Raw genomic sequence first — 19,406 nt, 5'->3', positions numbered from 1 at the left:
CATTACTACATATTTGTAGTCCAATAAAGCCAAATTATGTAGCTTAATCTTGCTATAGAGTAAAAAGGCAAAATTATGTAGATGGCCTATAAGACAGCACAGTAAAAGGCTTGGGAAAGGAACTTCTCTGAGTGTTCTGGCATACTGAAAGTTATTCAGATACTCAACAGTTATTTGCTGGGTCCCTCTGCAAACTCTAAGACTATAAGGATTCATCAGTGAACAGACATAATTCAGCTTTTGTGAGTTTAAGGTCTACAGGGGACAAAGGCACTGAACAGTTCCCTACGCAGCGTCGTGAGTGTCCTCAGTGCAGCAAAGAAGCTGAGGTGCTGTGACTGAGCAGGAACCTGACCTTGGTCTCTTCCAGAGGGCCAGGGCCAGAGAAGCCTTCTCTGGCGGTGATGTGGGGCTGAGCTCTGAAGGAACTCAAAAGGTAACTTGGCAAAAAGGAAGAGCTGACAGGAAGAGAGGGGTCCAGACAGAAAACTTCATTTGTCCTGAGGTACACATGAGCTCCAAACCTCGGGAGAAATGGAAGAAAAGCACTCCTGCTCCCTTGATCTTTACCCTCTGACCCTGCTTTCTTCCCTTTATAACCCCACAAACTGACATGTGACTTCCCTGGTAGCTCAGACGGTAAAGCATCTGCCTACAATGCGGGAGACCCAGGTTCGATCCCGACGATCCCCTGGAGAAGGAAATGGCACCCCACTCCAGTACTCTTGCCTGGAAAATCCCATGGAGGGAGGAGCGTGGTGGCCTACAGTCCATGGGGTCGCAAAGAGTCGGACACAACTGAGCGATTTCACTTTCTATTTGTTGTTTATTGTCTCTTTCCCATCAGAACAGAACTTCAGGAGAGTCGAGTCTTTGCTCACCAGTGTATCCCTCACACCTCAAATGGATCCCTGGTACACAGTAGGTGTTTAATACTTGTTGAATATCACTTACCAAATTGATATTGGATATAATTCAATCTGGTGATCAAGACATTTAGGATTGATACCATAAAATTAGTGTGGTTGTTTAGATAGAGAGTTCACAGTTTTCTATCTGGTTGCTAACTAAAGACTGCCTCTTCCTCACAAATTCTTTTTTCTTTTTTCCTGAATGGCAGAAAATCAGTTTTCGTGATCAATCAGCACAGTGTAACTTGTGAATCTTAACTAGTAGAATAAGGTTAAATAGAATAAGCTGTGCTCCGCCTCCTCATCATTTCCTCCCACCACCACAGGCAACCAGAGCAACTATAGCCCCCAAAAGGCCCAAATCATCCCTTCCAGGAATGCTTGACCTCAACGCAGGTTCCTTCCTCAGTCTACCACCCCTAAGTGAGATTATGCAACAAAAGAAAAGCTGCCCTGCTTTTCCCTGTATCCCCCAGGCTGAGTGAGGCCAATTTGGGTGTGCTGAGTCTACCTGGGTTTAGGTCTTTGATCTGGAAACACCTCACACACAGCTTTGAGCCTACAAGAGCAAAACATTCCATATTACCAGACAGCACCACCCCTAACAGGGACGAACCCACACACAGAGCCTTATTTTATTGGAATTCCACCTGTGCTTCCCGTTTGCAGATTTGGAGGCTGTTTCTGTCGCAGTTATTCTTGTATTTCCAAATGCTCAATGTCAAACTCGGTGCAATGGGTGTAAAGCTCAGCCCACAAACTCAAGCCTGTAAGATACACTGCTTGCTTTATTTATATCATTTAACGTGGACTCTGTGTCCTTATCTACTAATCTGAAGAATTGCTATATCTGTCCTTACTACTACATCCCCTCTCCCTTACAATATAAAAGTTCTCTCCTCTCCAGCCCAGTATAAGCACACCTTGGTGTTTTCCAGGCAGTGGTGGTTCCTTACAGTTTCTGGGCTCTTTGCTTCCCTGTCAGGCATGTTGTATCCGCCGAGGCCAGGAATCCCGGTTGGGGGGGGGGGGGGGGGTGGTCCTACCTACATCCTTCCGCCACCATGGATGAAAAGGATACTCCCCCTCCCAAGATCCACAGCTACTCCCAAAGACAATTCAAAAATAGACCTAGACAGTTCCTCCAAGCTGGCCATACTCAGTAAAACTCTAGCCACAAACGAAGTGCAACCCTTTTCCTGTCCCGCTCTATCTGAGCGGCAGAGTGCAGCCTACACTTCTGTCCGGCCGTATTTTTGGACCTCCCACCCCCGACCCCAGCCGGATGATTAAGCTGCCTGCACACGTAAGAACTGACGACCTGCGTGCCTCGGGCAAGCAGAAAGCCACGCCATGTTGACACGACACAAATGAAACAAACAAGGAGGCCCCCGGCTGTTCTGGGCGAGAAAGGGCCCCCAGTCAAGGACCGAGGCTTTGGAAAGGTAGGGAAAACTTGAAATGTTACCTTTTTCAACGGGTCACCGCAGAGATTGGGGAGAGCAGACACTGGTAAGAATTTTCACCCTTTCTTGGTTCTCCTGTTTATCCTCGGAGCCCATGTGCAGCCTCCAGATGAATGTCGTCTTGTGTCTACTAGAATTTGACAGGATTTTTCATTAATTTTAATGTAAGCTTCCCCTGGGCTGTTGAGGAAATAACCAGTTCGAGTTGCTATGGGATGATTTGACAAAACTTTTTTCCCCGTATCCTGAGTGAATGCGAATGAGAGAACTTCTGGGCCTGTGTTTCCATGGGGCCTTTCCCAGTGACTCAGTGATAAAGCATTCGCCTGCAGTGCAGGAGACCAGGATTCAATCCCTGGGCTGGGAAGATCCCCTGGGGAAGGGAATGGCTACCCACTCCAGTGTGTTTGTATGGAGAATTCCATGGACAGAGGAGCCTGGCCGGCTGCCTTCCATCCGGTCACAAATAGTCAGACTCTACTGTCTGAGGGAGCATGGAGCGTTTTGACCATGGACCCCAGGAAGGTGCAACAAGGGGGAGTGTTCTAGGTTTCTGGCTTTAAAACTATTTAGTGGACTTTATTTATGGTCTTTTGGTCTCTTCAGAGTGGAAAAGCAATTCATTGGAAGCCTAGTGAGTACTCACCTAACAGAGGATAGAGGCAGGTGGTAGGAGTCACCTTAGTCTTTCAATGATTTGTTTTAGACAGGTCTTTAATTTTTCATTCGCCTTTTATAATGAAGCGTTCAATGAAGCTTTGGGGCAGCCTTGCTGTTTCAAGGCTTTGGCATGTCAATTAAAATAGATATCCCATTCTCTCTGTTGATTTGGGAAAAACTCCCGGTGCACTTCTTAAATGAATGATAATTGTCTCTTTGGAAAGTTCCCCATGGTGGTCATGGTAATTCTAGTTTGTCTTAGTAGGATTTTGCTTATTTTTGTAGGTATTTACACCTCCTGGGCCACAGTTCTTAGATATAAAATAAGCAGGTATACCGGAAGATAGCACTCAGTTCTTTGAAACTAGAAGATCTTGTTACTTTAGCTGAGCAGATTAATGCCTAAGGTGGATGTGCTGCTGGGTTGGGGCTTTTGGGATGTTTTACCAAAACTTTTACAAAACAGTTTTGTCACCAAAAAACTGTTTAAAAATGATGAAAGAAGTCAATTCGGGTGGTACTAACAAACTTCAATGAAATGGAAAATCTCCTTTTGGAGAACTGCCAAAGAGGGCAGAAAGCAAGCAGCTTTTATGGGATAAAGAATAAAGAGCAAGGAAGAGACAAATAGAAAATATCTGCTTGACTGGGGACAAATAGTCAACCTTGTTTGGGGTGAGAAGCCAGAGTTGGGTTGGTTTGGGGGGATTGGCTGACGGGATATGCTGCATATCTGCTCAGGAGGAGCATTTATAGGAACATGAAAGTTGTAATATTTCGGTTTGTTGATGAAGCATCTCAGGCAGAAGCCACTCCATCTTGGGCCTAGAAATATATTTCATCAGTATTTTGTACATATCTCTTGGTTATATATGTACATGGCCACCCTAGGTGGTATCTTTTGAAGAAAACATACTTCTTTTGGCCCGGCTAGTAGGCGTGCTTCAGTACATGGGGTTACAAAGAGTTGGACGCAACTGAACAAAAACAGTAAAGATTTAAGTTAAGATGTTAATATTTGCCTATTCTATCTTGGTTAACACTGGCACTCCTCAAAATGTGGTCCTTTAACTGATCAGAACCAACTGGGTTCTTGTTAGAAATGCCGGTTATCAAGTCCCAACTGAGATTTCTAGAGTAAGAATCTCTAGGGGTGGGCCCCAGAATCTGTCTTTTAACAAGTCATGCTGTTACTCTTCTGCACCATAAAATTTGAGAAACACTGTTCAAGACCTCTTGGAGTTGTTTTTTCCTCTTTTGACTTTGCAAAAAAAGAGAAGTAATAATCTCAACCCCCTTTCTAATTCATTGCATTTACTCAAAGGGATGCATGTTACTACAGGAGTTTGAGCAGGTGACATGGTATAGCTAATGGCAATTGGAGAAACAGTAGAAACATGTGTTTAACAAGCCAGTTTCCATCCACAAGACTCAGTATTATTAATGAAGAGACACCCACCTTCACCCCTCTGTTCCTGCCTCCTCCATTTTGGAGGCCTGTGGCAAGCTCAGGTTGTCACCTGCACTTCTGACCTACAAGTTATAGATTGGAGTTCCAGAGACATCCCTGTCTTGAAGTCCATTAATTTGCTTGAGAGGCTCAGAGAAGCATTGTACTTACCAGGTCACTGGTTTATGAGGAGGAGATATCACTCAGGAAAGCCAGATGGAAGAGATACATTCAGCAAGGTATGGGGAAAGGGCAGAAGTTTCCATGCCCTCTCAAAGCACACCACTCTCCTCAAATCTACAGTGTTCACCAAACTGGAATCTCTTCACCCCCCCCCCCTTTTTTTCCTTAATGGAGGTTTCATTGCATAAGTATGAGGTAGTAAATCATTGACCATAGGAGATTAAGTCAACATCCAGCTCCTCTCCCTGGAAATCATGGGTGGGATTGAAATTGGCCCCTCTGACCCCATCCTTAAGTGTTTTCCAAGCCACTATTAACATAGTAAAAGACAACTTAATCGCTCTTTAACACTTAGGAAATTCCAAGGGTGCTAGGAGCTTTATACGCAAAACTGGGAAGAAGCCCAAATATATATTTTTATGGTAAATTACAGTATTATGTGTCACAAGTTGGCATGGGCTAAAGGATATACGATTAAAACGACATTCAAAGGAGAGAAGATACCGTCCACACTCACCCTGCAGGACCATTAGTGTAATAGGTGAGGACTGAGCACCGTACCCAGGCTTCAGTTGCCCCATTCCAGCTCTCAGTCATGCAGTGGGTGCCCCTCTGCTTTTGTAATTGGGCGAAACTGCACAACACAAGGCTTGGAATCTGGCATCACGTGGGACCGCCAGAGGGGCCAAATGACACACTCAGAAAGTCAGGGGGTTAACTCTGACCATTGGGAATCCAGAGATGGAAGGGAACCAGGCCGGTTAACTTCTTCTCTGTCCATGGGCTGCTCTGAGGCACGGCTTCCCCTTGAATCCTTTGAAACAACCCCTGTATTCTTATCAGTGAGAGCACCTCCCAGGCTGTCTACAGTGTCTTTTGGCGGCATCTTGTGAGGCAGTAGCCGTGCCAAAACATCACAACACACTGCTTCCCATCTTTCCTGCTTCCCTTTCTTCCCCTTTTCTTCCTTCCTTGCTTGTTGTAGCCTGAATCCTTTTGTTCTCACCCCACTGCCCAAGGGTTTGCACCTCCCAAGTAAACTCCCATCACTCTGATCTCTGCCTCCAGCTCTGTTGCCTAGAGACTTTGAGCTTCATGCCATCCTTTGCATTCAGATGCCAAATTTGAGTTTGTATATTTGTATATACTGGAGAAGGAAATGGCAACCCACTCCAGTATTCTTGCCTGGAGAATTCCATGGACAGAGGAGCCTGGCAGGCTACAGTCCATGGGGTCCCAAAGAATCAGACACAACTGAGTGACTAACACTATTACTACTATGTGTGTATATGTGTATGTGCCACTGTGTTTAAATAAGGCCCCTGGATATTATAGGCAGAGACTGCCCCTGCATCTTTGTTTTCCTATAGCTTAGTTCAGCATCCGTCTGTCATATAGCAGGTATTCATTAAACAGGAAAAGAATGACAGGTGGATAATTGCCTGAAAGAATGAGGTTAATGATGAGGAACAGACAGGGAGAATATGAACTGGCCTAGAGTGGATTAGAGATTGGGTAAACAGGAGTTGGGGGCAGGAGGAGAAGGGGACGACAGAGGATGAGATGGCTGGATGGCATCACCAACTCGATAGGCATGAGTTTGAGTAAACTCCGGGAGTTTATGATGGACGGGGAGGCCTGGCGTGCTGCGATTCATGGGGTTGCAAAGAGTCGGACACAACTGAGCGACTGAACTAAACTGAACTGAAAAACAGGAGTGACACAGTTAAGGGGCCAGAGGTAGCTAGAGGAAACACCCCAAGTAGACATTGAAGGGATTAGTTCATCTAACCGGGAAGAGTAAGAGAGATGCTGTGGCACCCATCACCTTCTAGAAAGTTTTATCTGCACCCACTGTGAAAGGACACTATTGCTTGCCTACTCTGTCATTACCAGCCTCCATTCCATGTGCTACCTGGGGAGTGGAAGTTGGAATGCGTTTGACTCTTGTGAAGCCAAGGAATTCTGGGGGGATTTGGTCTCTTCTTGGTCCTGCAGGCTGATTCTGAGCCTTTTATGGAATTCCTCCATCCTTTCCAGGGTTTAGATTAGGACTGGCTTGCAGGGCTGCCTTTCTAGACAGTGAAACATAGACAACTCCTGGGAAAGTCTTCCTCACTCTTACAGAAGGAGAAAAGGAAGGAGTTGAGCTTTGGAAACGGTTCCTTAGGCTGCCATGGTTGGACTGTTATCTTGAGACCATGAGAGGAATTATCTGAAAACAGAGAGAACATACTGAGGATGACAGAGCTGAAGACAGCTTGAGTCTTTGAAGATGTTTTCCAAGCTGCTAATCAACCTGACATCTAAGCTAATTATTTAAGATACGGACCAGTTTTTATAATGGATGCCATTTCAATCGGACCCTCTGTTACTTGCCCCTGAAAGAATCCTGACTAACACCTCCAGGATCTGTTCCAACAATGTGCCAGGGAGTCTGGGTGGGGGCGGCGGGCCTGGCATGGTGAAAAGACTGGGACTTCGGCCCCCATTAGCTGAGTGACTGCAGGCATGTTAATTAATCTCTGAATCCTACTTTTTCTCATTTTAAATATGGGAATTGTGATATTAAGAAGCTACTGTAATTTTTCACAGTGTTGTGAAAGTAAATGAGTTAATAAATGCTAATCTCACTATAAATATTAGACAGTACTTTTCAGCTGCAGCCATTAATGGATTGTGAAATCAAAAGATAGTTGCATTGAGGACTGAAAATTTTTTTTTTTTAATTTTTATTTTTTTTTTTTTTATTTTTTTTTATTAGTTGGAGGCTAATTACTTTACATCATTACAGTAGTTTTTGTCATACATTGAAATGAATTAGCCATGGATTTACATGTATTCCCCATCCCAGTCCCCCCTCCCACCTCCCTCTCCACCCGATCCCTCTGGGTCTTCCCAGTGCACCAGGCCCTAGCACTTGTCTCATGTACCCAACCTGGGCTGGTGATCTGTTTCACCCTAGATAATATACATGTTTCAATGCTGTTCTCTTGAAACATCCCACCCTCGCCTTCTCCCAGAATCCACAAGTCTGTTCTATACATCTGAGTCTCTTTTTCTGTTTTGCATATAGGGTTATCATTACCATATTTCTAAAGTCCATATATATGTGTTAGTATACTGTAATGGTCTTTATCTTTCTGGCTTACTTCGCTCTGTATAATGGGCTCCAGTTTCATCCATCTCATTAGAACTGATTCAAATGAATTCTTTTTAATGGCTGAGTAATTTTCCATGGTGTATATGTACCACAGCTTCCTCATCCATTCGTCTGCTGATGGGCATCTGGGTTGCTTCCATGTCCTGTCTATTATAAACAGTGCTGCGATGAACATTGGGGTGCACGTGTCTCTTTCAGATCTGGTTTCCTTGGTGTGTATGCCCAGGAGTGGGATTGCTGGGTCATATGGCAGTTCTATTTCCAGCTTTTTAAGAAATCTCCACACTGTTTTCCATAGTGGCTGTACTAATTTGCATTCCCACCAACAGTGTAAGAGGGTTCCCTTTTCTCCACACCCTCTCCAGCATTTATTGCTTGTAGACTTTTGGATAGCAGCCATCCTGACTGGCGTGTAATGGTACCTCATTGTGGTTTTGATTTGCATTTCTCTGATAATGAGTGATGTTGACCATCTTTTCATGTGTTTGTTAGCCATCTGTATGTCTTCCTTGGAGAAATGTCTGTTTAGTTCTTTGGCCCATTTTTTGATTGGGTCATTTATTTTTCTGGAGTTGAGCTGGAGAGTTGCTTGTATATTTTTGAGATTAATCCTTTGTCTGTTGCTTCATTTGCTATTATTTTCTCCCAATCTGAGGGCTGTCTTTTCACCTTGCTTATAGTTTCCTTTGTTGTGCAAAAGCTTTTAAGTTTCATTAGGTCCCATTTGTTTATTTTTGCTTTTATTTCTGAAATTCTGGGATGTGGGTCATAGAGGATCCTGCTGTGATTTATGTCGGAGAGTGTTTTGCCTATGTTCTCCTCTAGGAGTTTGATAGTTTCTGGTCTTACATTTAGATCTTTAATCCATTTTGAGTTTATTTTTGTGTATGGTGTTAGAAAGTGTTCTAGTTTCATTCTTTTACAGGTGGTTGACCAGTTTTCCCAGCACCACTTGTTAAAGAGGTTATCTTTTTTCCATTGTATATCCTTGCCTCCTTTGTCAAAGATAAGGTGACCATAGGTTCGTGGATTTATCTCTGGGCTTTCTATTCTGTTCCATTGATCTATATTTCTGTCTTTGTGCCAGTACCATACTGTCTTGATGACTGTGGCTTTGTAGTAGAGTCTGAAGTCAGGCAGATTGATTCCTCCAGTTCCATTCTTCTTTGTCAAGATTACTTTGGCTATTCGAGGTTTTTTGTATTTCCATACAAATTGTGAAATTATTTGTTCTAGTTCTGTGAAAAATACCGTTGGTAGTTTGATAGGGATTGCATTGAATCTATAGATTGCTTTGGGTAGTATAGCCATTTTGACAATATTGATTCTTCCAATCCATGAACACGGTATATTTCTCCATCTGTTTGTGTCCTCTTTGATTTCTTTCATCAGTGTTTTATAGTTTTCTATGTATAAGTCTTTTGTTTCTTTAGGTAGATATACTCCTAAGTATTTTATTCTTTTTGTTGCAATGGTGAATGGTATTGTTTCCTTAATTTCTCTTTCTGTTTTCTCATTGTTAGTGTATAGGAATGCAAGGGATTTCTGTGTGTTAATTTTATATCCTGCAACTTTACTGTATTCATTGATTAGCTCTAGTAATTTTCTGGTAGAGTCTTTAGGGTTTTCTATGTAGAGGATCATGTCATCTGCAAACAGAGAGAGTTTCACTCCTTCTTTTCCTATCTGGGAGGACTGAAAATTAAAAGCACTAAAATGGAACAGAAAATACTGCTGTTACCACATACAGTAAGTTTAATCTTCTAAAATTATTGTTTCATTCGCATGTGTAGTTGTACATGCATGCTTATGTGTATGTGCATAGCTGTCAGGTTAAATATATTTCTTGCCTTAGGTCATACACAAAAACGTTTGAAAAGCATGGATTTAGAGTAAAATGAATACCTGAGGCCAGTCAAATAAGAGTGAACACAGAAAATAGTCTTCAGGTGAATTGTGGTGATGTGCATTGTCTCCTGGGAAAAGATGGAAAACAATGGAATATACCCAGATCCCAGAGGATGCCCAACACCTTATTGGAAAGTTGGCTGCTTTGGGGGACAGGTTGCTTTGATGTGTTTTGTAAACACAGAGTACCTGCTTAATTTTATACTCCCTTTTCACCAACATACATGCTAGAGAGCCATGGCTAGAGAAAAGAGAAGAGTGAATTTAGCAATTCTTCTTATAGCCTAGACACAAACAGGAGACACCTTTGTGGATGTGTGGCTTGCCTACCATCACCTTTAATCACCATGGAGTTCAAGTATGTGCACAAGGCAAGAAAAGCAAGAATTACTCCAGTACAAAGGAAAGAATAGCATCGAATCCTTTGAAAATGCAGGTTTTGCCCTGGATTGTTTTTCTTCTTTTAATGAGCAAGGGGAGAAGATTAGAAAAAATTATTTAGATCATTCACATATATCTGGGAGAGGTCTAGTGTCTTCAGCCATGCAGAGAGAAAGGCAAATTCAAAATCAACTGAGCGATAATTGCTCCTCTCTACGGACCACTGTGTTAGTTGCTTTAAAGGACTGGTGCTTGACTTTTGCTTTTGAGGAGCTTTCCGTTTGGTCGGGAAAGGATGGAGTAAAAGGTAGGAATCAGAGAGAAGTATAGTGAGCCTTGGGGCTGCCCAGGTGGCACTCGTGGCAAAGATCTTGTCTGCCAGTGTAGGAGACATAAGAAACACGGATTCGATCCCTGGGTCGGAAAGATCCCCTGGAGGAGGGGATGGCAGCCCACTCCAGTATTCTTGCCTGGAGAATCCCGTGGGCAGAGGAGCCCGGCGGGCCACAGTCCATAGGGCCACAGAGTCAGACACAACTGAAGCGACTTAGCACACACATGCAAAGTGAGCACTGAGACTTCGTCACACTTGAAGCTTTCTCATTTCAAGTTGACACAAACCCAATATTCCCTCTGTTTTACAGAGAAGTCAAAGGAGGCTGAAAAAGATGAGGTCACTCATTCAAAATGTCAGAGCTGATGTTTAAACATAAGCCCGTTTGTCTCTTAAGTCATCTGTATTCTCTGGAGAGGAGAATCTTTACCCTGATTGTTGCTTAGGTTTTTTTTTTTTCTTCTTTTGCTTAAGTTCCTTACCTTGTCAGCTGTGAGTATTCAAGTTATTATTTAGGGGATTTATTTTTTATCTCAAATCTCCATTTTCTTCAATAGTTACTATTGTTAAAGTAGTTAACATGTTGGGAATGTGGATTTGCTCTGCAGTGAGCAGATACTTAACATACATTATTACCAGATCTCACTGCAAAAGTTGGTGGTCACCTCCTTCCCCTCTCTCTTCTTCTTCTCATTTTAGAAATTAGAAATACAAGAGAAATACAGAAAAGTAAAAAACAAGCTGACAACCGTGTGTCCTCAGTATGTGGCTGCTGCTGCTAAGTTGCTTCAGTCGTGTCCGACTCTGTGCGACCCCATAGACGGCAGCCCATCAGGCTCTCCCATCCCTGGGATTCTCTAGGCAAGAACACTGGAGTGGGTTGCCATTTCCTTCTGCACAGTATATGGCAGAGCAGGGTTTCTAACCTGTGCTCACTGACTTTTGACTAAATCTCTAACATGCACATGGGGCTTCCTTTGTGGCTCAGCTGGTGAAGAATCCACCTGTGATGTGGGAGACCTGGGTTCAATCCCTGAGTTGGTAAGATCTCCTGGAGAAGGGAAAGGCTACCCACTCCAGTATTCTGGCCTGGAGAAGTCCATGGACTGTATAGACCATGGGGTCACAAAGATTGGACACAGTCGAGCGACTTTCACTTCACTTACATGTGCACATATATGTATGTGTTTGTGCTTAAAACATTTTTATTCTCATGTTTGAAGCCAGTCAGATAAGTGTGAACACAGAAAATCCTAGCAATTCATTCTCTATATTCCCAGCCCTTCCCAGTGCTCTACAGATGCCTCTTTGTAGCAGCCAGTCTTATCCATTTTCTTTAAGTTGATGAAGATCACTGTGTTCAGTGCTCATGCAATAATTCTGACAATGATGAGTATTGTTTTTTTCACCAAGAGTTGAATTGTGGCGTGGTGGAATATACTGCCATGTTTGCCAACTCTGAAACCTAGAAAGAGGAAGAAGATCATAAGTTTTGGTTCCTGCCATCATCCTCCATTTTTCTCTGATTTACGCATATGCTAGCAAGCAGCTGGGCTCAAAACACAGACTCACCTTGCCAGGAAGGCCCTCTGAGACTCAGCCTTGCTGCTGGGACTTCCTATTCACCCTGCATAGCCTTGGGGAGAGAGGGGAAGTTCTCCAAGAATGTTTTGTAATTTCATCCCTTCTCTTGTTTTGACACAGATTCATAGCATTGTGACCTATGTGAACTCTTCTTTAATTAAAGAAATAAAAGTATTTCTTCCTTTAATTCAGACCTTAAGAAAACTTCTGGGTTCAGGTCCCCTTGTAAAAGGACCACGTCCTTCTGCCAGAATTACTCCCAGGCATGCTATTGAGTTGGGCAATGGTATTCAAAAGGATGCTGATGAAAAGATTTGAAGAGCTGACATTCTTTACTGTCCATCACCAACCTGCAGAGCTTTGTAACCAAGAAGATAGCCACATGGTGATAGTAGCCTAAGAAAAAAGGATGCAAAGGGTCTTTCCTCCTGGGCAGTCCAGGATATTGCTGTGAGCAGTCAGGATCCAGTGCTGCCAACTCAAGGGGGCTGAGGCCTCTGTGGGCCTCTGGGACCCCGGAAGATACATGAAACTCTCAGGACCCAGGGTGAGACACACCTGGTTTTAGATGCATCACCCTGTACACATTTTCAACTAATCTGACCTCTAGCTTTCATTCTTACGGGAGCTATTTCAACATGGGTATTATGTTAATTAACTATTTTTCATAATTTTATAGAAGTAATATTGGTACATTATTTTAAAAGTCCAATATTTACATGACTCATTACCATATATTAGTCTCCTTGGGCTGCCATAACACAGTGTCACAGACTGGGTGGCTTAAAAAGCAGAACTTTAATTTTTTCACAGTTCTGGAGGCTATAAGCCCTAGATCAATGAGTCAGCAGGTCTGATGTCTCCTGAGGGCCTCTCTCCTTGGCTTGCAGACGGCCGCCGTTTCCCTGAGTCCTCATATGGTCTTCCCTCTCTGGGCACATCCCTGGTGTCTCTGGGGTCCAAGTCTCTTCCCATGAGGACACCAGTCAGATTGGAATAGGTCCAGCCATATGACCTCCTCTGATCGTAGTCACTTTTTTAAATGCCTTGCCTCCAAATACAGTCACATTCTGAGGTGTTGGAGGGTTAGGGCTTTAACCCGTAGAGTTGAGAGGGACACTCTTCAGCCCATAACAACCAACAGAGAGAAATCCTGTACCTAGCCCTGCATGCCCTGGTTCCACTTTCTGAGAGCCTACCCTCCTTTTCCTTCCTATATTTACTGCCATATTTATAAATGACTTATTTGTACTGCAGTTTCTTGCTCCTCTGATTTTAGCTATAATCTCTGACTTTTGTTTTCAGAAATGAGGATATACCCTCAGTTCCCATCCCCACATGCTTTTTTGAAGTCTTCTAGAATTGTATCGTTTTTTTTTGTTAGATTATTATTAAAAGTTTGCATTGTTATATTTATGTAAAAAATATTTACTGCCAGTCCATGAAGTTTGTTATAATTACATTTGTATTTTCTGGTAGGGTCTTTCCAGGAGATGATAAGTATTTCCATTTTTATTGGTTTTCAACATCCTTATCACTGTCCATCCCATATTCTCCACTGAAGGGAATCTCCTTTCATTATTGTGAACACATCCAGGAGTCCTGGCTTTCATTGGTTCACCTGTTCCATCTGAGATAGTCATTTTCCCAGGTTGTGGCTTTGAGATCTTGTCTTTACTACTGTTCTTGGATTTTCATTCAGCATCCTCCTAGAGAGTCCCTTCCCTTCTTGCCCTACTGGATCTTCTGTTTCTTGGATCTTAGTGTTTTTAGTTGTCTTAGCTTATCTCAAATTTTGCTTACTTCAGTGTAGCTCATGCACTAGTAGCTTCCTGAGAAAGAATGCCTAGAAGGTAAATGTGAAAAGATTTTGAATATGAGAGCCCTTTATTTCACTTTGTTATTTGCATGATAGTCAAATGGAGAATTTGGTTGGATTGGAAGTACATGTCCTCTCAGATCTTTGCAGAATTTGGTTGGATTGGAAGTACATGTCTTCTCAGATCTTTGCTGACATTAATTTCCTGAGTTGGCCTTGAGGAATGTACTGACTTTCTAATCCTTAACTTTTGTACATCATTAGTTTTTCCTTTGCTGTTGTTTTTCTTTATTTTGTTGATGTTTTTAAGATCTTTTCTTTGTCCCATTTCCAATCAGTGTTCCTGTTTTCAGAACCCACCTGCACTCCTGTTTCCACAGATCCCTGGATTCTTCAGTTTCTGAGCCTTTCTGGGATTCTGAGAGCAGATTGCTCACTGATGGTCTTCCCTTGCTCTGTACTGGGGGTTTGGCTAATTCTGCTCCTGTTACCTTTCCATCTGCTTCCAGCTTCTACCGTGTGGTTGTATAGGTATAGGTAAATATTCAAAATACAGTCACGTTCTGAGTCACATTTCCATTCTGTTACTCTTGTGTGTTTTTGCTTTTAAGGAAAATCCTTTTGCTGCCATCTTTGTGGAAAAATATGCAAATACGAGGGCTTCCCTGATAGCACACTTGGTAAAGAATCCACCTGCAATGCAGGAGACCCTGGTTCGATTCCTGGGTCAGGAAGTTCCCTTAGAGAAGGGATAGGCTGCCCACTGCAGTATTCTTGGGCTTCCCTGGTGGTTCAGATGGCAAAGAATCCACCTGCAGTGTGAGAGACTTGAGTTTGATCCCTGGGTTGGGAAGATCCCCTGAAGGAGGGCATGGAAACCCACTCCAGTATTCTTGCCTGGAGAATTCCCATGGACAGAGGAGCCTGGTGGGCTACAGTTCATAGGGTTGCAAAGAGTTGGGCACAACTGAGCAACTAAGCGCAGCATAGCACATACAAATAATATGAATATTCAATGCCCCTCCCCCCGTTTAAGTGGAAGTTCCTCATAGAATTATCATAAAATCCGAAATTTTGTGTGTGTGTGTATATATATATATATATTTAAAACCACTTATCTATAGAACCTGTTACATAGCAGGCACTGAAAATATCATATTTATGTGTATATGTGTGTAGCATGGGGCTAACACTCTGAGGGTCATATGATGGCCTGGAAGCAATCTTTTGCATGAAGACTTTGTTGTTGTTTAGTTGCAAAGTTGTGTCCCACTCTTTGTGAACTGTAGCTCTCCAGGCTCCTCTGTCCATGGTATATCCCAGGCAAGAATACTGGAGTGGGTTACCATTTTTTTCTGCAGAGGATCTTCCCATCCCAGGGATCAAACCCATGACTTCTGCATTGGCAGGCAGATTCTTTACCACTGAGCCACCAGGGATGCCCTTGTGAAGACTTAACAATCATCTTTTTAAAAAAAGACTTCTGACATGTCTGAGTAAACCTGTAGTCAAAGAGAGAAGTACTTCTGAACACAGGATGGTATTTTTGTTGCTAGACTCTGCCTTTATCAGCCTCATGGATTCATGCCTATGCCCTTGATAGAGAAAAAGGGTCTAAAAAGAAATGCAGGAGGCTTTGGTTTTAGTTCAGTGTTTGGCCATAACCGGCTACTCTGCTTTCAGCCTTCAGAAAGTGTACTTCATTATTTCTGGCATCCATGCATCAGTGAGGATGTAGTTACAAATGTTATCAGTGTAACAGCATCAGAGACATGAAGGAGGCATGTAATTAAAGGTGTTGTTAATATGTCTATACTGTCTTTAAAATCCAGCTGTAGAGATGAAATATACAGTGTGTGAGAGAGGAGTTACCCTCAGTGAAGGCTATAGAAAGAGTTTGAATATTTACCTATAACTTGCTGAAAGGACACTCAGAGAAGGCCCTGCAGGAGTTTGAAGGCACTAGGTTAGAGCTAGACAAATCAGTTTGCCACTCACATTCATCAGAGTTGATAATTAAAACTATGAAAGTTCTGTGATATCAGGAGCTGCTGCACTGAAAGTAAAGAATTAAGGGGAAAATACCAACAGATAAAGAGAAAAGAATCAGCAAAGGGATTTTCAGTTAATCAAACTAGAACATTTCTTGAGCATACTTTCTTGTCAGGATTTTAAAGAAATGGTCAGAGAGACTAGGAGGAAAGACAAAAAGATCCTACATCAGTTGGTTAATGAGGTAGTATTTTATACATTACACATTTGGGCAGAAACCAAGAAGAACAACAGTGAGGATATGGGATGTGAATTTGGTCATGGTCGGAGATGTGAGTAAATTCAGTGATTTTGAAATGTAATCAGGTGGGAAAGATGCCCCCCAAATCTAGCTGTTGGAAAATGTACAAACACATAATTAACAACAAGCATGCTTAAAAGCCAATGGCAGAAATTGACAGCAGTGGTACCTGAGGGTCACAGATGAACTGGGTTTCCTGGATAGCTGGGCAAGCAGGCTGTGCTGGGGCAAAGCACCAGACAGTTGTAAGGAGGGATGCTCCTTTTTCATTCTCCCAAGAGACTTCACCCTGGAAAATGATGGAATCATTGATGCCTTTTTGGAAGGCAAAGCCAAAAGATCCTTTTCGGTTGTAATGACCTTGAACTTGTACCCAGATGTGCCTAGCCTATTGCAGAGAGCTTATTTACCTGATCATTTCCCCTCAGATTTTGAGCCCAAACACCCCCCCGCCCCCCGCCCGCCAACCAGCTCCAGCTCCTTTCAAATGCCAGCTGAAAGCATTTATTTTTCTCTGTTACCCCTACCCCTTAATTTGCAGCGTCACTGGCTTTTGCTTAGTATTAGTAATCCTTGGTGATTGCTTCCTCATTGGCAATTGTATGAAGTGTCTGGTGATATTGTTGTTTGGGGGAAGCTGTGGGAGTGGGGGAAATGCTATCGTCAGAACTGCATGGCCTTTAAATCCAGTTTGGTGCCAGTACACTGGGGGTTTCTCTGGCCCTCGTGGGAGTATTTCATTCTTACACACTAGGGATGTCCCAAGGGATCCACCCCAGTGCACCATTCACGATAGGGTTTGACTTTTAAATAGCTTTTCATTTGGTTGAAAAGAACAGATTCCCACACAGTTTTTGGAATGCATGGAAAACCCCTATCATTTTCCGGTCTCGACACCCTCTTCACATGCAGCCCACACATTTCTTTGCTTTACGAGAGAGAGGGATAGAGGGAGGGAGAAGGAGAGAGGTCACCCATGACGCTCAGGGCTCAGCGATGACCTTTCCTTCTTAGCTGTTCTGGGTAAGGTATATTCCTTCACTAGGCAGCATGCAGAAATAATGAGTGGGCAGGGGCTTTATTCTATGCTGGTGTCGCCACCCCCACCACCCACATGGCCTCATGACTACATTACACAGTCGCTTCCTTTTGTTCCCATGAAACACTTCTGACTATGAAAAGACTTATAAAAGGAGTATGTGCTCATTGTTGAAAACTTGGATGGAGCCAAAAAGCATACAAGGGCAGAATAACAAAGAAAGAAGCCTCAGAATACCACTCCCAGAGCCAGCTACTCAAAACTTTGTGGTATTACAGATCAAGAATTTGTTTAATAATTTATTAAATATTTATTGAGTGCTTATTGTCTACAAGGCATTATGCTAGTTACATACAGAGGCAAATACAGAGACAAATGATGAGATCCTTGCTCTTGTGAAAATGTGCATGTGTTAATGCAGGTCCTGTCTGAGATGTTTCATGACCTTTTGTCTCCTGCATGATGTGTTTCTGCGGTCATAAAAGGCTCACTTCCTAGGGTGTCTGTAGTCTGGGTTAGCTGATCCCTCTCCTGTCTTTATACAAGAATGCTGCTGCTGCTGCTGCTGCTGCTAAGTCACATCAGTCGTGTCCGACTCTGTGCGACCCCACAGACAGGCAGCCCACCAGGCGCCCCCGTCCCTGGGATTCTCCAGGCAAGAACGCTGGAGTGGGTTGCCATTTCCTTCTCCAATGCATGAAGGTGAAAAGTGAAAGTGAAGTCGCTCAGTTGTGTCCGACTCTTCGCGACCCCATGGACTGCAGCCTACCAGGCTCCTCCATCCATGGGACTTTCCAGGCAAGAGTACTGGAGTGGGGTGCCATTGCCTTCTCAAGAATGATATCCTGCCCATTTTCACAGCCATCGCCAGGCACACAGCCGCTGTCTGTGAACTCACGAAGTTAGAGTGTCCCAGTGGCAATGATCTCTTACCTCTCTACCATATGACCCAGCAGTCCCTCTGCTGGGCAGATACCCTGAGGAAACCAGAACTGAAAAAGACACATGTGCCCCAGTGCTCATTGCAGCACTGTTTACAATGGCTAGGACATGGGAGAAATTAGCTGTCCATCAACAGATGAATGGGTAAAGAAGCTGTGGTACATATATACAATGGAATATTACTCAGCATAAAAAGGAACACATTTGGGTTAATTCTAATGAGGTGGATGAACCTAGAGCCTATTATATGGAGTGAAGTAAGTTAGAGAAAAATATGGTATATCAACACATATATGTAGAATCTAGAAAGATGATCTAGAAATACTGATGAGCAAATTTACAGGGCAGCATTGGAGACAAAGACATAGAGAACAGACCTGTGGACTCCGTGGGTGAAGCCGAGGGGTGGGACAGATTTAGAAACTAACATGGAAACATACGCATTACCATATGTAAAACAAATAGCCAGTGGAAATTTGCTGAATGACGTGGGAGCCCAAGCCCCATGGCCTGTGACAACCTAGAGGGGTGAGATGGGGTAGGAGACAGGTTCACGGGGAAAGGAACACATGTATATCTATGGCTGATTCATATTGATGTATGGCAGAAACTGTAACAATATTGTAAAGCAACTATTCTCTAATTAAAAATAAATTTTAAAAGAATTTTAAATTTAAAATTTAAAACCTATCAAGGTTTCCTTGATAGAAATGACAGTGGGTTAGGGAGGGTATGGAGGTGAGGGGAAAGGAATAGCCCTGGCAGGTTGCTGTGCTGTTGATCTGGGAGATGAGGAGGGGGAGAGGCAGTACACGGGCCAGAGGAGAACTTAGTGTTGGGTGGGGCTGACTTTATTATGACACAGAATTGAGGGAAAATCAAGTAGAGAAGGAAAGTTTGAAGACTGAAAATAAAGGGCTAACTGATGAAAAGACTGACTGAAGAGAGATCCAGAATACAGACTGGTCCATCCATACCAGGCTGGTGGCGCTGCCAGGAGGCACCTTGGAACTGTGTGGGTTATCAGGGTGATTTGGGGCTGTTAAGGCATCGAATGGGCAAGTCCAGAGATGTGGCATGTCCTGCACTGGGTGATATAGTGAAGAAAGCTTCCACATTCCAAGCAGCTTTTCAAATGAGCTACTAGTCAGGAAGATGAAAAAACTATTTAGAATTATCTGAGCCTGGAACCTAGCACTGTTTTTCAGTGACAGAAAGTAATTTTTACATAGTTTTAATGTAGATTAAATTTCCCAAAGATTCAACCACAGTG

The 19,406-nt window shown here is 43.1% G+C and overlaps 1 long non-coding RNA gene across 1 annotated transcript; it reads right to left on the bottom strand.

Annotated features, from left to right (window-relative positions):
• Window positions 1–11,637: 11,637 nt before the first annotated feature.
• Window positions 11,638–16,512, bottom strand: LOC139038192 (uncharacterized). Its single transcript, XR_011491119.1, has 2 exons — window positions 16,322–16,512; window positions 11,638–11,921 (listed from the first exon to the last, which is right to left on the bottom strand). It is a non-coding gene; the product is annotated as an uncharacterized lncRNA (long non-coding RNA).
• Between the last annotated feature and the right edge of the window lie 2,894 nt (window positions 16,513–19,406).

This window comes from Odocoileus virginianus, chromosome 14, assembly GCF_023699985.2.
Source record: "Odocoileus virginianus isolate 20LAN1187 ecotype Illinois chromosome 14, Ovbor_1.2, whole genome shotgun sequence".
NCBI lineage: Eukaryota > Metazoa > Chordata > Mammalia > Artiodactyla > Cervidae > Odocoileus > Odocoileus virginianus.
This window is presented reverse-complemented; position numbering and strand designations above follow the sequence as displayed.